We start from the raw sequence: 15459 nt of genomic DNA on the forward strand, positions 1-15459 counted from the left end.
TCCTACGCAGGTTCTCCTAAAACCTAATTCCATCCGGGCCAAGTAGATGAAATGACTGCTCTGTTCACTGGGAAAATCCAGACTCCAGTCCTGATATTTCCACCATGCCTAGAAAGTTTGTAAGCCCTCTTTTTATGTTTCCGGGGAGGCAGTAGTGTAAGCACACCAGCAAACACCTTCTCTGCCACGCATCCCATCCACTCTCCGCATGGACAGCACAGGCAGACACTATGCACAGGGACAGTGTGCATGTGAACACAAATGCTGAGATCTGGTCAAAGCAATATGAATACCATGCAGGGGCAGCATGTGCCTCTGTCCTGCTTAAATCTCTCCAAATGCCCCCTCTGCATGTGCATGCACCCCCTTATGGATGATATGGGAAGGTGCATGAGCAGGGGGAACCCCCTTCACTTTACTTACAAAGTGCATGGTGTGCAAACGCTGTCCTCCACGCCTTGTATGTTTGCAAGGAGTGGAATTGGTGCCGCCTGAGTTCCTAGCCTGCTCTGGACCATCCATAGTCACAGGTAGCACGCTAAGCTAGCTTCAATGACAGGTTGTGAAGATCCTGGTTCACAAATTGCAGATTCTCACAGGTACAAACCTCTTGAGGAAGGACTACTGGCAAATGCCTGCAATGATCTTAGCTAATGTTCCAAGCCTGTTCTGAGTTGGAGCAGTGGTGACCTCTAGTGCTCATGTGCCTCAGTACATGCTGGAGGAACATTTATGGACAAGAGAGTCCCAATACATCTGAACAGAAAGTGCACAAACACCCAGTTTTGTCTTGAATCTTGATGGCTTCTTCTAGAAGTGAATATTCACTGAGTCGGTTTATTTTCCTTTAATGGCCACTTAAATATATAAAACCTAAGGGTCTCAGAACACTGTTTGCATATGATGTCAATGAACAAAATGGCCTTTCTCTCATTAAAGCTTAGCATCATGCTTCTGTTCCAATACAGTAGGCTAGGGGCTGAAGCTGAGAGGTTACAGGTGGTCAAGGGCCACTTAATGACATCATGACTGAGGATCCTTTCCAGTTTCTGTGCCTGCCACATACTCTGGTCTTTGGAATTTCTCACATTTTAGGAGACACTGTCCTCTTTGTTCCAGATGTCTTCAGAAGCAAATGTACTGAAATTTGGAGGAATTATATTTATCTATATAGCAGTGATGAAAGTGGATGAGACCAACTGATGGTGGTGCTGGGAGAACCCAATTATCTCACAGGCTGGATAAAGAGCTTCTGCAGGCTCCATCTGGCCCACAGGCCTCAAGTGAGGGAGATCTCACAACCGCACAAGGCAGACAGACAGTTCCATTTCTGGACAGTTCTTAAGTTAAGAAATTTCTGATGTCATGCCTGAATCCCCTGAAGTTTCAACCCAATAGTTCTAATCCTTTCCCCAGGAACCACAGGAAGTAGCTCATCCCCTTCCCCCCCTATGACAGTCTGTCAGAGATTTGAAGTTAGTGATCTGATCTCCCCTTAGTCGTCTCTAGGCTAAACATATCACAGTTTTTAAACTGTTCCTGCTAGGACTTGACTTACAGACCCCTCACGAAATTAGCTGCAGTCCTCCGAACAATTAGCTGAACACGTTTCAGTTAAGAACATAAGAACATAAGAACAGCCCCACTGGATCAGGCCATAGGCCCATCTAGTCCAGCTTCCTGTATCTCACAGCGGCCCACCAAATGCCCCAGGGAGCACACCAGATAACAAGGGACCTCATCCTGGTGCCCTCCCCTGCATCTGGCATTCTGACATAACCCACTTCTAAAATCAGGAAGTTGCGCATACACATCATGGCTTGTACCCCATAATGGATTTTTCCTCCAGAAACTTGTCCAATCCCCTTTTAAAGGCGTCTAGGCTAGACGCCAGCACCACATCCTGTGGCAAGGAGTTCCACAGACTGACCACACGCTGAGTAAAGAAATATTTTCTTTTGTCTGTCCTAACCCGCCCAACACTCAATTTTAGTGGATGTCCCCTGGTTCTGGTATTATGTGAGAGTGTAAAGAGCATCTCCCTATCCACTCTGTCCATTCCCTGCATAATTTTGTATGTCTCAAACATGTCCCCCCTCAAGCGTCTCTTTTCTAGGCTGAAGAGGCCCAAATGCCGTAGCCTTTCCTCATAAGGAAGGTGCCCCAGCCCCGTAATCATCTTAGTCGCTCTCTTTTGCACCTTTTCCATTTCCACTATGTCTTTTTTGAGATGCGGCGACCAGAACTGGACACAATACTCCAGGTGTGGCCTTACCATCGATTTGTACAACGGCATTATAATACTAGCTGTTTTGCTCTCAATACCCTTCCTAATGATCCCAAGCATAGAATTGGCCTTCTTCACTGCCGCCGCACATTGGGTCGACACTTTCATCGACCTGTCCACCACCACCCCAAGATCTCTCTCCTGATCTGTCACAGACAGCTCAGAACCCATCAACCTATATCTAAAGTTTTGATTTTTTGCCCCAATGTGCATGACTTTACACTTACTGACATTGAAGCGCATCTGCCATTTTGCTGCCCATTCTGCCAGTCTGGAGAGATCCTTCTGGAGCTCCTCACAATCACTTCTGGTCTTCACCACTCGGAAAAGTTTGGTGTCGTCTGCAAACTTAGCCACTTCACTGCTCAACCCTGTCTCCAGGTCATTTATGAAGAGGTTGAAAAGCACCGGTCCCAGGACAGATCCTTGGGGCACACCGCTTTTCACCTCTCTCCATTGTGAAAATTGCCCATTGACACCCACTCTCTGCTTCCTAGCCTCCAACCAGTTCTCAATCCATGAGAGGACCTGTCCTCTAATTCCCTGACTGTGGAGTTTTTTCAGTAGCCTTTGGTGAGGGACCGTGTCAAATGCCTTCTGAAAGTCCAGATATATAATGTCCACGGGTTCTCCCGCATCCACATGCCTGTTGACCTTTTCAAAGAATTCTATAAGGTTTGTGAGGCAAGACTTACCCTTACAGAAGCCATGCTGACTCTCCCTCAGCAAGGCCTGTTCGTCTATGTGTTTTGAGATCCTATCTTTGATGAGGCATTCCACCATCTTACCCGGTATGGATGTTAGGCTGACCGGCCTATAGTTTCCCGGGTCCCCCCTCTTTCCCTTTTTAAAAATAGGCGCGACATTTGCTATCCTCCAATCTTCTGGCACCATGGCCGTTTTGAGGGACAAGTTGCATACCTTAGTCAAGAGATCTGCAACTTCATTCTTCAATTCCTTAATAACCCTTGGGTGGATGCCATCAGGGCCCGGTGACTTATTGATCTTTAATTTATCAATGAGGTCTGAAACATCTTCTCTTTTAACCTCTATCTGACTTAACTCCTCGGTCAGGAGGGGCCGTTCGGGCAGCAGTATCTGCCCGAGGTCTTCTGCCGTGAAGACAGATGCAAAGAACTCATTTAATTTCTCTGCCATCTCTAAGTCTCCTTTTATCTCCCCTTTCCCTCCCTCACCATCCAGAGGGCCAACCGCTTCTCTGGCGGGTTTCCTGCTTCTAACATATTTGAAGAAGCTTTTATTATTCCCCTTAATGTTGCCGGCCATGCATTCCTCATAGTCTCGCTTGGCCTCCAGTATCACCTTCTTACATTTCTTTTGCCACAGTTTATGTTCCTTTTTATTCTCCTCATTAGGGCAAGACTTCCATTTACGGAAGGAAGCTTCCTTGCCCTTCACAGCCTCTCTAACTTGGCTGGTTAGCCATGCGGGCACCCTCCTGGATTTAGTGGAACCCTTCTTTCTTTGCGGTATACACCACTGCTGGGCCTCTATTACTGTTGTTTTAAGCAGACTCCATGCACTCTGGAGAGATTGGACTCTTTTTACCCTCCCTTTCAACCTCCTTCTAACCAGCCTCCTCATTTGAGGGAAGTCCGCCCATCGGAAGTCAAGAGTTTTTGTTAGAGATTTGCCTGGTATTCTTCCCCCAATGTGCACGTCAAAACGGATCGCAGCATGATCACTGTTCCCCAATGGCTCAGTAACGTTTACATCTCTAACCAGGTCCTGTGTACCGCACAAAATTAAATCCAGAGTCACCTGTCCTCTGGTGGGCTCCGTGACTAGCTGATCTAAGCCACAGTCATTTAGCACGTCAAGAAATCCGGTTTCCTTATCGTGAACAGAACACAAATTGACCCAGTCAATATGAGGATAATTGAAGTCCCCCATGATTACAACCCTGTCCCTCCTTGTCCCCTCCCTGATCTGTTTCCTCATTTCAAGGTCCCCATCAGATTTCTGGTCTGGAGGACGATAGCACGCCCCCAGTATTACATCGCTGCACAAGCCTGGTAATTTAACCCACAGAGATTCTACGGTGGAGTCGGACCCACCTTCAATCTCTACTTTGCTGGATTCTATCCCTTCCTTAACATAAAGGGCCACCCCACCTCCAACACGCCCCTGCCTGTCCCTCCTGTAGAGTTTATAGCCCGGGATTGCGGTATCCCACTGATTCTCCGCATTCCACCAGGTTTCCGTTTTGCCCACTATGTCAATATTTTCCCTTGTCACCAGACATTCCAGTTCTCCCACCTTTGCTCGTAGACTTCGGGCATTTGCATAAAAGCATTTATACACGGAATGCCCCAGGATGGGCTGCTTATTCGCTCCTTTGTCCCCGCATCCTCTCCTTGTGCCAAACCGTCTACCACATCCCATCACCCTACCTTTCCCAATTTCTTCTCCTACTCTGCCTTTGTCTTGTTGTTCTCTAACCTCCCCATCCTCATCCCATAGGGATGAGGAGTCCCGAACCGGATGCCCCTCAGCTCCTGTCGGCCTTCCCCCAGGGATCAGTTTAAAAGCTGCTCTGCCACCTTTTTAATGTTATGCGCCAGCAGTCTGGTTCCATTCTGGTTCAAATGGAGCCCGTCCCTCTTGTATGGGCCCCGCTTGTCCCAAAAAGTTCCCCAGTGCCTAACGAATCTAAACCCCTCCTCCCTACACCACCGTCTCATCCACACATTGAGACCCCTGATCTCCACCTGCCTAGCTGGCCCTGCGCGTGGAACAGGTAGCATTTCAGAGAACGCTACCTTTGAGGTCCTGGCTTTCAGCTTCCTGCCTAAAAGCCTAAATTTGGCCTCCAGGACCTCCCAGCTACACTTGCCCACGTCGTTGGTGCCGACATGCACCACAGCCGCTACCTCTCCCCCAGCACTGTCTACTAGCCTGTCTAGACAAGAAGTGATGTCCGCAACCTTCGCACCAGGCAGGCAAGTCACCATGCGGTCCTCACATCCGTCGCAAACCCCCCTCTCTATGTTTCTAATAATCGAATCCCCCACTACAAGAAGCCCCCGACCCCCCTCCCACCAAGGAGTATCCCGAGTGCGCTCGGATACGGGCCCATCCCCTGGAGAAGGGGTCCTCCCTAGGGGATTGTTTCCCTCCTCTCCAGGATGACGTCCTCCAGTCCCAAGACTTCTCACCCGGGCAGCCGAGGAGCTGCACGCCTGAGGTTGGGACAAAGCCTGATCGTCCCCGGAAGTCTCCCCACGGTCCTCCTCTGCCTGCCTGCGCTTCTCCAGGTTGGCCACCAAGGCTTCAAGGGAGCGGACGCGTTCCCTGAGACCCTGGAGCTCCTTGCACCGAGGACACACCCATGACTTATGCCCCAGAGGCATATAATCATACATGTGGCACTCGATGCAGAACACTGGATAGCCCCCACCCTGCTGCTGGCTGTCTGACTGCATAGCTTTTTTGTTGTTGTTGTTGTTGTTTTATTTAGGGGTCCTTTTAAAAACCGTACACTGGATAGCAGCCCTTTTCTCAAGGGACGAGGAAGGGCAGTGTATGGGGCCCTGGCCTCCTCGCCCTGCTGCTGAACTCGCCCAGATGCTAAACTCTCGTGCCTTACCTGGCACTTAGTTCCCGAGGCACTGGGTTCCCAGAGGCCACACGCGTCTGCAGAGAGCCTCACGCGATGGCCCGCCTAGCTTTATACTCCTGGCTGGCTCCTCCTCCCTCCTTCCTTCCTGATTGAAAGGGGGCTGGCCTCCCCAGGTGAGTTTACAAAAGCTCAGGAAGGCAAACGGCTGCTGATGGGCGTGACCTACTCTGCAGGCTCCTGAATGGACTGCTTGGATTAGCCTAATGGGGCTCTTAATGGGTTGGGAATTGCCCCTTCCTAGGTTCTTTCCCTCCTAGTTCTGTTCTCTTAGGCTGGACTGTTTTTGTAACCTCAAACTAGTTTTTATTTGGGTTTGTTTAATTATTTATTGCTCTCTAGATCCTGTGTCCCAATTTACTGACCTGTTTAGGTTATGTTCTAACTTAGATTAAGTTTAACCTGGGTTAGGTATAGGTTTAATTTAAACAAGTAGAAAAACCTGCTTTTCACTTTATCCTCCTCCCTTCCTTCGATTCGGTGCTACCTTAGGTGCAGCTAACTTTCAACTTTGATTTAAATGCCTGACCAGTTCCAGAACGCTTCTCTGTGCATGTCCTCCTAAAAATGTGTGCCCAAAACTGGATGCAATATTTCACATGGGGACTGACAAGAGACAGGGTAGTGTAGTGGTTTGGGAGGTGGACTTAGACCTGGGTGATCCAGGTTCAAATCTCCCCTCAGCCACAAAGCTTCCTGGGTGACCTTGGGCCAATCACTTTCTCTCAGCCTCACCTACCTCACAGGGTTGTTGTGAGGACAAGAAGGAGGGGAGGAGCAGCTTTGTAAATCGCTCTGAGCTCTTTGGAGGAAGGGCGGTATAAAAATGTGAAAAAATAAAATAAATAAGTGCAGAATAGAGTGGAACTATTACTTATTATGATCTGAAGCCCATGCTTGTTATTGCAAACCCATTACTGCACTAACCTTTGTCATAGCTGCATCACATTGTTGGCTCATGTTCTGCTTGTGATCCACTAAAATGCCTAGATCTTTTTCACGAGTGCTGCTGCCAAGCCAGATCTCCAGGATCTTGTACCTCTGCCTCTGATTTTTTATACCCGTATGCAGGGCTTTATGTTACTCTCTGCTGAACATCTTCTTGGTGTGGGCCCAATGATCAAGCCTATCAGGATAGTTTTGAGTATTGATTCTGTCTTCTTCTAGGGTATTAGCTACCTCCCGGTTCATATCATCGACAGGTTTGATAAGCATTCCCTTCACCCCATCATCCAGATCAGGGGTGCCCAAACCCCGGCCCTGGGGCCACTTGTGGCCCTCGAGGACTGCTAATCTGGCCCTCAGGAGCCCCCAGTCTCCAATGAGTCTCTCGCCCTCTGGAGACTTGCTGGAGCCCGCGCTGGCCTGTCGCAACTGCTTTCAGTGTGACGGCCAACTGTTCGAGCTCTCGCGTGAGTTGTGGGAAAAGGGCTCCCTCCACTGCTTACTGTTTCACATCTGTGATGCAGCAGCAGCAGCAAAGGAAAGACCTTTCTTTGGCCTTGAGCTATTGCAAGACATTCATTCATTCATATAAGTTCCATCTCTAATATATTCATTTATGTAAATTAATTCTTTTTTCCCCTGTCCCCTACACAGTGTCAGAGAGACGATGTGGCCCTCCTGCCAAAAAGTTTGGACACCCCGATCCAGATCATTTATAACAATGTTGAATAGCACAGTGCCCAAGAGAGAACCCTCTGGTACTCAATATCTCTCTCCAGGTTGACATAGAGTCATTGAATGGTTGTCATCGTGAATGGTTGTTCAACCAGCTTTGAACCCGCACAAAAGTAGTATCATCTAGCTCACATTTTACCATTTTATTCACAAGGATATCATGGAAGACTTTGTCTAATGCTTTGCTGGAATCTTAGAACACTGTGTCCATAACATTCCCATAGTCTACCAGACTAGTCACTCTATCAAAGAAGTAGCAAGATTAGTCTGGCATGCCTTGTTCTCCACAAACCCATGCTAGCTCCTTTAAATAACCCCATTATTTCTAAGTGCTCACAGACATTCCACTTAATAATCTGCTCCAGCCAGCATCTTTTTGGATATTGATGTCAGGCTCACTGGTCTGTGCTTTCCTGGATCTTCCTTTTCCCCTTTTTTTAAAGGTAGGGTTAACATTTATTCAGCTCCTGGCCTTGGTCACTTCATTTAGGTTGAAATTCTATACACACTTACCTGGGAATAAGTCTCATTGAACTCATGGAACTTACTTCTGAGTACACATGCAGAGGATTGCACTGTCATTCTCCAAGATTTCCCCAAGATGATAGACAAAGTCTCTGAGATCACACCAACCAGCTACTTTAGTATCCTGGGATGTAGTTCTTCTGGTCCTGGAGACTTAAATTCATTTAAAGTAATTAATGGCCCAATTCTATCCCCACCTGCCTGTACAATGCAGTGCGCTGAAAGAACATGTGCTACATGCTAGGGTGGGGATGGGAACAAGACAGATGGCCTGGGAGAGGTAAGTAAAAATGGCCTCCAATGTGTCTCCTTAGAATGATCCATGTTAGCTATTTTGTTGGCATAAGCACAAGAAGTCTCAGAGGGTGTTTTGGGTTGAGAAAAGGGGATCTTGGTGTGTGCTGCTGCTGCAATCCATTAAAGATCAATAAGTCACCGGGCCCTGATGGCATCCACCCAAGGGTTATTAAGGAATTGAAGAATGAAGTTGCAGATCTCTTGACTAAGGTATGCAACTTGTCCCTCAAAACAGCCATGGTGCCAGAGGATTGGAGGATAGCAAATGTCACGCCTATTTTTAAAAAGGGAAAGAGGGGGGACCCGGGAAACTATAGGCCGGTCAGCCTAACATCCATACCGGGTAAGATGGTGGAATGCCTCATCAAAGATAGGATCTCAAAACACATAGACGAACAGGCCTTGCTGAGGGAGAGTCAGCATGGCTTCTGTAAGGGTAAGTCTTGCCTCACAAACCTTATAGAATTCTTTGAAAAGGTCAACAGGCATGTGGATGCGGGAGAACCCGTGGACATTATATATCTGGACTTTCAGAAGGCGTTTGACACGGTCCCTCACCAAAGGCTACTGAAAAAACTCCACAGTCAGGGAATTAGAGGACAGGTCCTCTCGTGGATTGAGAACTGGTTGGAGGCCAGGAAGCAGAGAGTGGGTGTCAATGGGCAATTTTCACAATGGAGAGAGGTGAAAAGCGGTGTGCCCCAAGGATCTGTCCTGGGACCGGTGCTTTTCAACCTCTTCATAAATGACCTGGAGACAGGGTTGAGCAGTGAAGTGGCTAAGTTTGCAGACGACACCAAACTTTTCCGAGTGGTGAAGACCAGAAGTGATTGTGAGGAGCTCCAGAAGGATCTCTCCAGACTGGCAGAATGGGCAGCAAAATGGCAGATGCGCTTCAATGTCAGTAAGTGTAAAGTCATGCACATTGGGGCAAAAAATCAAAACTTTAGATATAGGTTGATGGGTTCTGAGCTGTCTGTGACAGATCAGGAGAGAGATCTTGGGGTGGTGGTGGACAGGTCGATGAAAGTGTCAACCCAATGTGCGGCGGCAGTGAAGAAGGCCAATTCTATGCTTGGGATCATTAGGAAGGGTATTGAGAGCAAAACAGCTAGTATTATAATGCCGTTGTACAAATCTATGGTAAGGCCACACCTGGAGTATTGTGTCCAGTTCTGGTCGCCGCATCTCAAAAAAGACATAGTGGAAATGGAAAAGGTGCAAAAGAGAGCGACTAAGATGATTACGGGGCTGGGGCACCTTCCTTATGAGGAAAGGCTACGGCGTTTGGGCCTCTTCAGCCTAGAAAAGAGACGCTTGAGGGGGGACATGATTGAGACATACAAAATTATGCAGGGAATGGACAGAGTGGATAGGGAGATGCTCTTTACACTCTCACATAATACCAGAACCAGGGGACATCCACTAAAATTGAGTGTTGGGTGGGTTAGGACAGACAAAAGAAAATATTTCTTTACTCAGCGTGTGGTTGGTCTGTGGAACTCCTTGCCACAGGATGTGGTGCTGGCGTCTAGCCTAGACGCCTTTAAAAGGGGATTGGACAAGTTTCTGGAGGAAAAATCCATTATGGGGTACAAGCCATGATGTGTATGCGCAACCTCCTGATTTTAGGAATGGGTTAAGTCAGAATGCCAGATGTAGGGGAGGGCACCAGGATGAGGTCTCTTGTTATCTGGTGTGCTCCCTGGGGCATTTGGTGGGCCGCTGTGAGATACAGGAAGCTGGACTAGATGGGCCTATGGCCTGATCCAGTGGGGCTGTTCTTATGTTCTTATGTTCTTAGTGTATGCCCAGCATTGGATTGGTCTATCCGGGTTCCCTTACAATCTTTTTCCTTATCCTGAGTCATGATGACCGCTCCGCCCCCGCCCCCAATCTTCATTAGTGCAATCATTAGGTTGGACCATGTTCCCTTGTAGAAGAAGTTGCAAAAACAAGTACAGGTGGAGCCTATTTATCCATGGATTTTACATCTGCAGATCAGGCCCACTGTGGGGTCCCTGGACCTGTGTTGGGCCAGACTTAGCCCCACCTGGAACCCTTCAAAGGGGATTGGAGCTGTGCTCCAGTCCCCTCCGGAGGGCTTTCTGAAGCCCAAAGAGGCAGGGTGCATCTTCCCACTTCCTTGGCAGGCTTCAGAATGGCTGTTTCAAACAAAAGAACTCTACTTTGGGAAACCAGGAACCAAACCACTACTTTGGGAAACTCCCTTGGGAAACCAGAAGTGACATTTTTATACCATATAAGGGGAAGCTCTCCAGGCTTTGGATAAGGCACGACCATCAACTATCAGTTGAAGAACAAGTACAAAAATGCAGGCTGCAATGGTTTGGCCATATCTTCAGAATGAACACCAGTCACCTGCCACACAAGATCCTCTAGCGAGAGCAACCTACCTACTAGAGCAGTGGTTCCCAACCTTTAGGATCCTGCAGACCACTTAGGCAAACATTGGAATTGTCGTGGACTATATCCAACCCCTTCCATCCCCACAACACAAACAATAGAAATCAATTTGGTAGCCCATGGGGGAGCACTCAGGAAGACACTGAAAATGTCAGCTAAGGGAGGTCCATTTTCTGCCCTCTCTGATAGTCCATGAGGCAGCATCTCATGGATTGAGTGCTCCTCCACAAGCTACCAGAAAGGGTGAAGAATGGACCCATCTGCAGCTGGCACTTTAAACTTTGGGCCACCAGAGAGGGCAGGTAACAGACTACCTACAGCCACAGCTGACACTTCAACGGTCTGGAAGGCAGCAATCACTTGTCAAGACACTGGAAGTGAACAAACATGATCGTCTTTTTGCCCTGAGACCTGGGGGACCACTTCCAAGGGTCTCATGGACCACCTGTGGTGTCCAGACCACAGATTGGGAACCACTGTACTGGAGGGTTCAAGGGGCAGCACTTAAGAAAACGTGGCTCAAACCCATTAAAGAAGATCTAAAAAAACCAGCCATTGACCATCAACGACTAGGAATATTGCCAACAATCGCCAAGAGTAGAAGCCTGTCATGAATGATACATGGATCCCAGCAGCACCAGCAGCAGCTTATTGGTTGAGAGGTCAATCTGCTCCCCGAGTGCCAGTTAAGGACTAAAGAAGAAGAAGAAGAAAAGCAACATTCTTGGTTGTGAGAGGAAGGCACTACCTAAATCTGAAAGGAATGAGAAATGAATGAAAGTTGGTTCTTACAACAAGATAGATATGAAAGAGGCCGACGTTTGGAGAATGCCTGCCAAAGTCTGAATAAGCCTGTCATCAAAGGCTAAGAAATTTAAGATAAATAGGGGTCAAGCTGTACAAACATCAGAATGATTCCAGACTGGAGGCATGGACAGAGCAGACCTCTGTGTTCTTTCACCTATAAGCAAAATGTCAGTTATGACCCATGAGGAGAACAGAAAGATGAATAATGATGTTTCATATGCTGAAGTATTTCTGGAACCACATAGGTCATGGCTTTCTGAGTAATCCAGCAAAGCGGCAGGAGGGAGAAATAAGAAGAGGCAAAATGAAGTGCATTGGCTAAAGGCCCACTCACACATCCCAGGGTGGCAAGGGACCCACTTCCTAGCCTAGGACCTCCATGTTGCTCTGGGAATCTACTTGGAAAAAATGGCATTCTTTCCAACACAAGTGTCACCATCTGAAAATGTATTAATTGGATTTAAAGTTCTTTTCTAAAGACATTGAAAATTACTCTTTGTATTTCCTGTGTTTAGGTAATACTGCCCCCTGTGGAGCTTAGTCAGATACAGTACTAGCATTAGCTACCTGGCAGCATAATCCTGTGCATATCCACTCAGAACTAACAGCCCAATGAGAAGTTACAGCACCAGTTGAGCTGCCTGGTGCCCAGAGGAGCAGAGGCACCAAAATAGCTACCACTGCATCCTATGCATGCCTGGCAGCCACCAGTGTTGCCTTGGGGGGAAGGGACCGTGGGGTAAGGTCACAGGCCCCACAATGGGGCTACGCAAGTCTACACCAGTTATGTTGCTGACACAGAGTTCAGAGGCCCCAGGTCAGAAGGCCCAACGTGTGGTTCTGGATCCGGTGGAGCAGAGCTCTGCCAGTCCTGCCCCCCTCCCGCTCTGCTACCTTCCCCTGCCCTGCCCTCCCCTGCCTTGGAATGCCTCTCCCCACCCTGGCAAACCTCTCTGCTGCCCAGAGCTCATCCCTTGCTCCAGGCTTCTGGGTGGCGCAGGGCTCAGCACGGACTGGTTCTGAGCTGACACCAGTGCTGACCAAGTACTGAATGTCATGGGCATGCCTCAAGGCATGTTTGCAACACTCAGCACCAGTGTAGGGCCAATGCACTGAGCTCAGGACTGGGCTCTCAGTCCCACTGTGTGCAATGGAGCTTACTAAAAGTGGTAGAGAATGAAGAAGTCGCTGGGATTTTAGAACACAAACATCTGCCACAAAACACACCAGACATAACCATTAGCAACAAGAAGGATAAGAAAGTCTGGATAGTTGTTGGCAAACTTCAGTCTCGAAAGACGATGGTATCGCGCTCTGAATAGTGGTTCTGGCACAGCGTCTAGTGTGGCTGAAAAGGCCGATTTGGGAGTGACAATCCCTTCCACAACGGGAGCAAGTGCAGTCTGTCCCTGATCCGTCTCCCTGGCTATGGGCCTTCCTTCTTTGCCTCTTTGCCTCAGTCTGTTGGCCAAGTGTCTCTTCAAACGGGGAGAGGCCATGCTGCACAGCCTGCCTCCAAGCAGAATGCTCAGAGGCCAAGGTTTCCCATCTGTTGAGGTTCATTCCTAAGGCTTTCAGATCCCTCTTGCAGATGTCCTTGTATTGCAGCTGTGGTCTACCCGTAGGGTGCTTTCCTTGCACGGGTTCTCCATAGAGCAGATCCTTTGGGATCCAACCATCGCCCATTCTCACGACGTGACCGAGCCAACGCAGGCATCTCTGTTTCAGCACTGTATACATGCTGGGGATTCCAGCTCATTCCAGGACTGTGTTGAACTTTGTCCTGCCAGGTGATACTGAGGATGCGTCACATGTGGAAAGCATTCAGCTTCTTCTCCTGTTGTGAGCGAAGAGTCCATGACTCACTGCAGTATAGAAGTGTATTCAAGACACAAGCTCTGTAGACCTGGATCTTGGTATGTTCTGTCAGCTTCTTGTTGGACCAGACTCTCTTTGTGAGTCTGGAAAATGTGGTAGCTGCTTTACCAATGTGTTTGTTTAGCTCGGTATCGAGAGAAAGAGTGTAGGAAATCGTTGAGCCAAGGTACACAAGTCATGGACAACCTCCAGCTCATGCACAGAGATTGCAATGCAGGGAAGTGAGTCCACATCCTGAACCATGGCCTGTGTTTTCTTCAGGCTGATCGTCAGTCCAAAGTCTTGGCAGGCCTTGCTAAAACAATCCATGAGCTGCTGAAGATCTTTGGCAGAGTGGGAGGTGACAGCTGCATCGTCGGCAAAGAGGAATTCACGCAGACATTTCAGTTGGACTTGGACTTTGCTCTCAGTCTGGAGAGGTTGAAGAGCTTTCCGTCTGATCTGGTCTGGAGATAGATGCCTTCTGTTGCAGTTCCAAAGGCCTGCTTCAGCAGGAGAGTGAAGAAAATCCCAAACAAGGTCGGTGTGATAAAGCTCTGCTTCACTCCACTTCGGATGTCAAAGGGGTCTGATGTGGAGGGCACCTGGAACGTAAGGACAATGACACCTGGCTTCTCTGACAACCTGCAAGAAATAGACGATGCATGCAAAACAGCTGTCATCAGCATGGAGCTGAGCAGACTGCAGATGGACATCGTCGCCCTTCCAGAGATGAGGCTGCCGGATTCAGGATCTGTCAAGGAGAGAAATTTCTCATTTTTCTGGCAGGGAAAACCACTAAACGAGACCAGGGAACATGGCGTTGGCTTTGCGGTCAGAAATACCCTGGATAGTAGACATTGCAGTATCTGGTGACAGTAAAACAGAAGATAAAGAACTGAGGAAAAACACCAAGTATAAAGACCTATAAATACAAACTGAAAAACTGTGGCACAAGAAAGTTAGAGTAATCCCAATTGTCATAGGGGCCTTGGATGCTATCCTAAAACAGCTGGAAAAGCACTTGGACACCATCAGGATGAACACAAGCACCATCAGTCAATTACAAAAGGCCACCTTACTAGGAACAACGCATATACCACAGCAATATTTGTAACGTAACAATATAAAAACAAAAATAACTGCCTATCCTAGGCCCTTGGCAAGGACTTGATAGGTGGATATATACAAAATCTAGTCAAAAACAACATGACTGTGTGAAAATTTAATAATAATAATAAGTGCAAAAATATAATAATAATACACTGCTTTTCAACAAAAGAAGTTCACAAAGTAATTTACAAGAAAATATCCAATATCTAGGGTTAGCATTTATGAAGAAAGGCTGAAAAAGCAGGGAGTCACAAGCAGGATTAGTAAGAGGGAACGGGTCAGAAGTTTAAAGCAGTATGGACAGAAGAGGATGGAACTGCATCGGCAAACATGCAGTCATAACCTGTGATACATGATACAGAAAGCTGGGAGAAAGGGACCCTGAAAAGGATTAGTGAACGGGAAGCAGGGGGGGGGCACTTAGCATCTCCTGCACTCCCAGATTCAAATCCCCACTCAGCCAGACAGCTTCCTGGGTGACCTTGCGCCAGTCACAATCTCTCAGCCTCACTTTACAGCATTGTTGTGAGGACAAAAGGTGGGAAGGAACTATGCACACCACCCTGACCATCCTTGAAGGAAAGGTGGTATTAAAATGTGAATAAACAAATCAATAGCTCATACTCACATTTGGCTTTAGCACCCACTGAGGAGAGTCGCTCAAAACCACTTGGGAAAATTCATCTTTTACTTATCCTCTCCCTCCATGTCCCCCTCCTTGCGTTAATATTATGAGATAAATGCTTGGTTGGGAACCCAACCTTTTCATCATAATATCTAGTTTAATATTTGTCCCCTTTCCTCCGCCCCACACTGCTAAACTTAA

This window comes from Tiliqua scincoides, chromosome 2 (genome assembly GCF_035046505.1).
Source record: "Tiliqua scincoides isolate rTilSci1 chromosome 2, rTilSci1.hap2, whole genome shotgun sequence".
Taxonomy (NCBI): Eukaryota; Metazoa; Chordata; class Lepidosauria; order Squamata; family Scincidae; genus Tiliqua; species Tiliqua scincoides.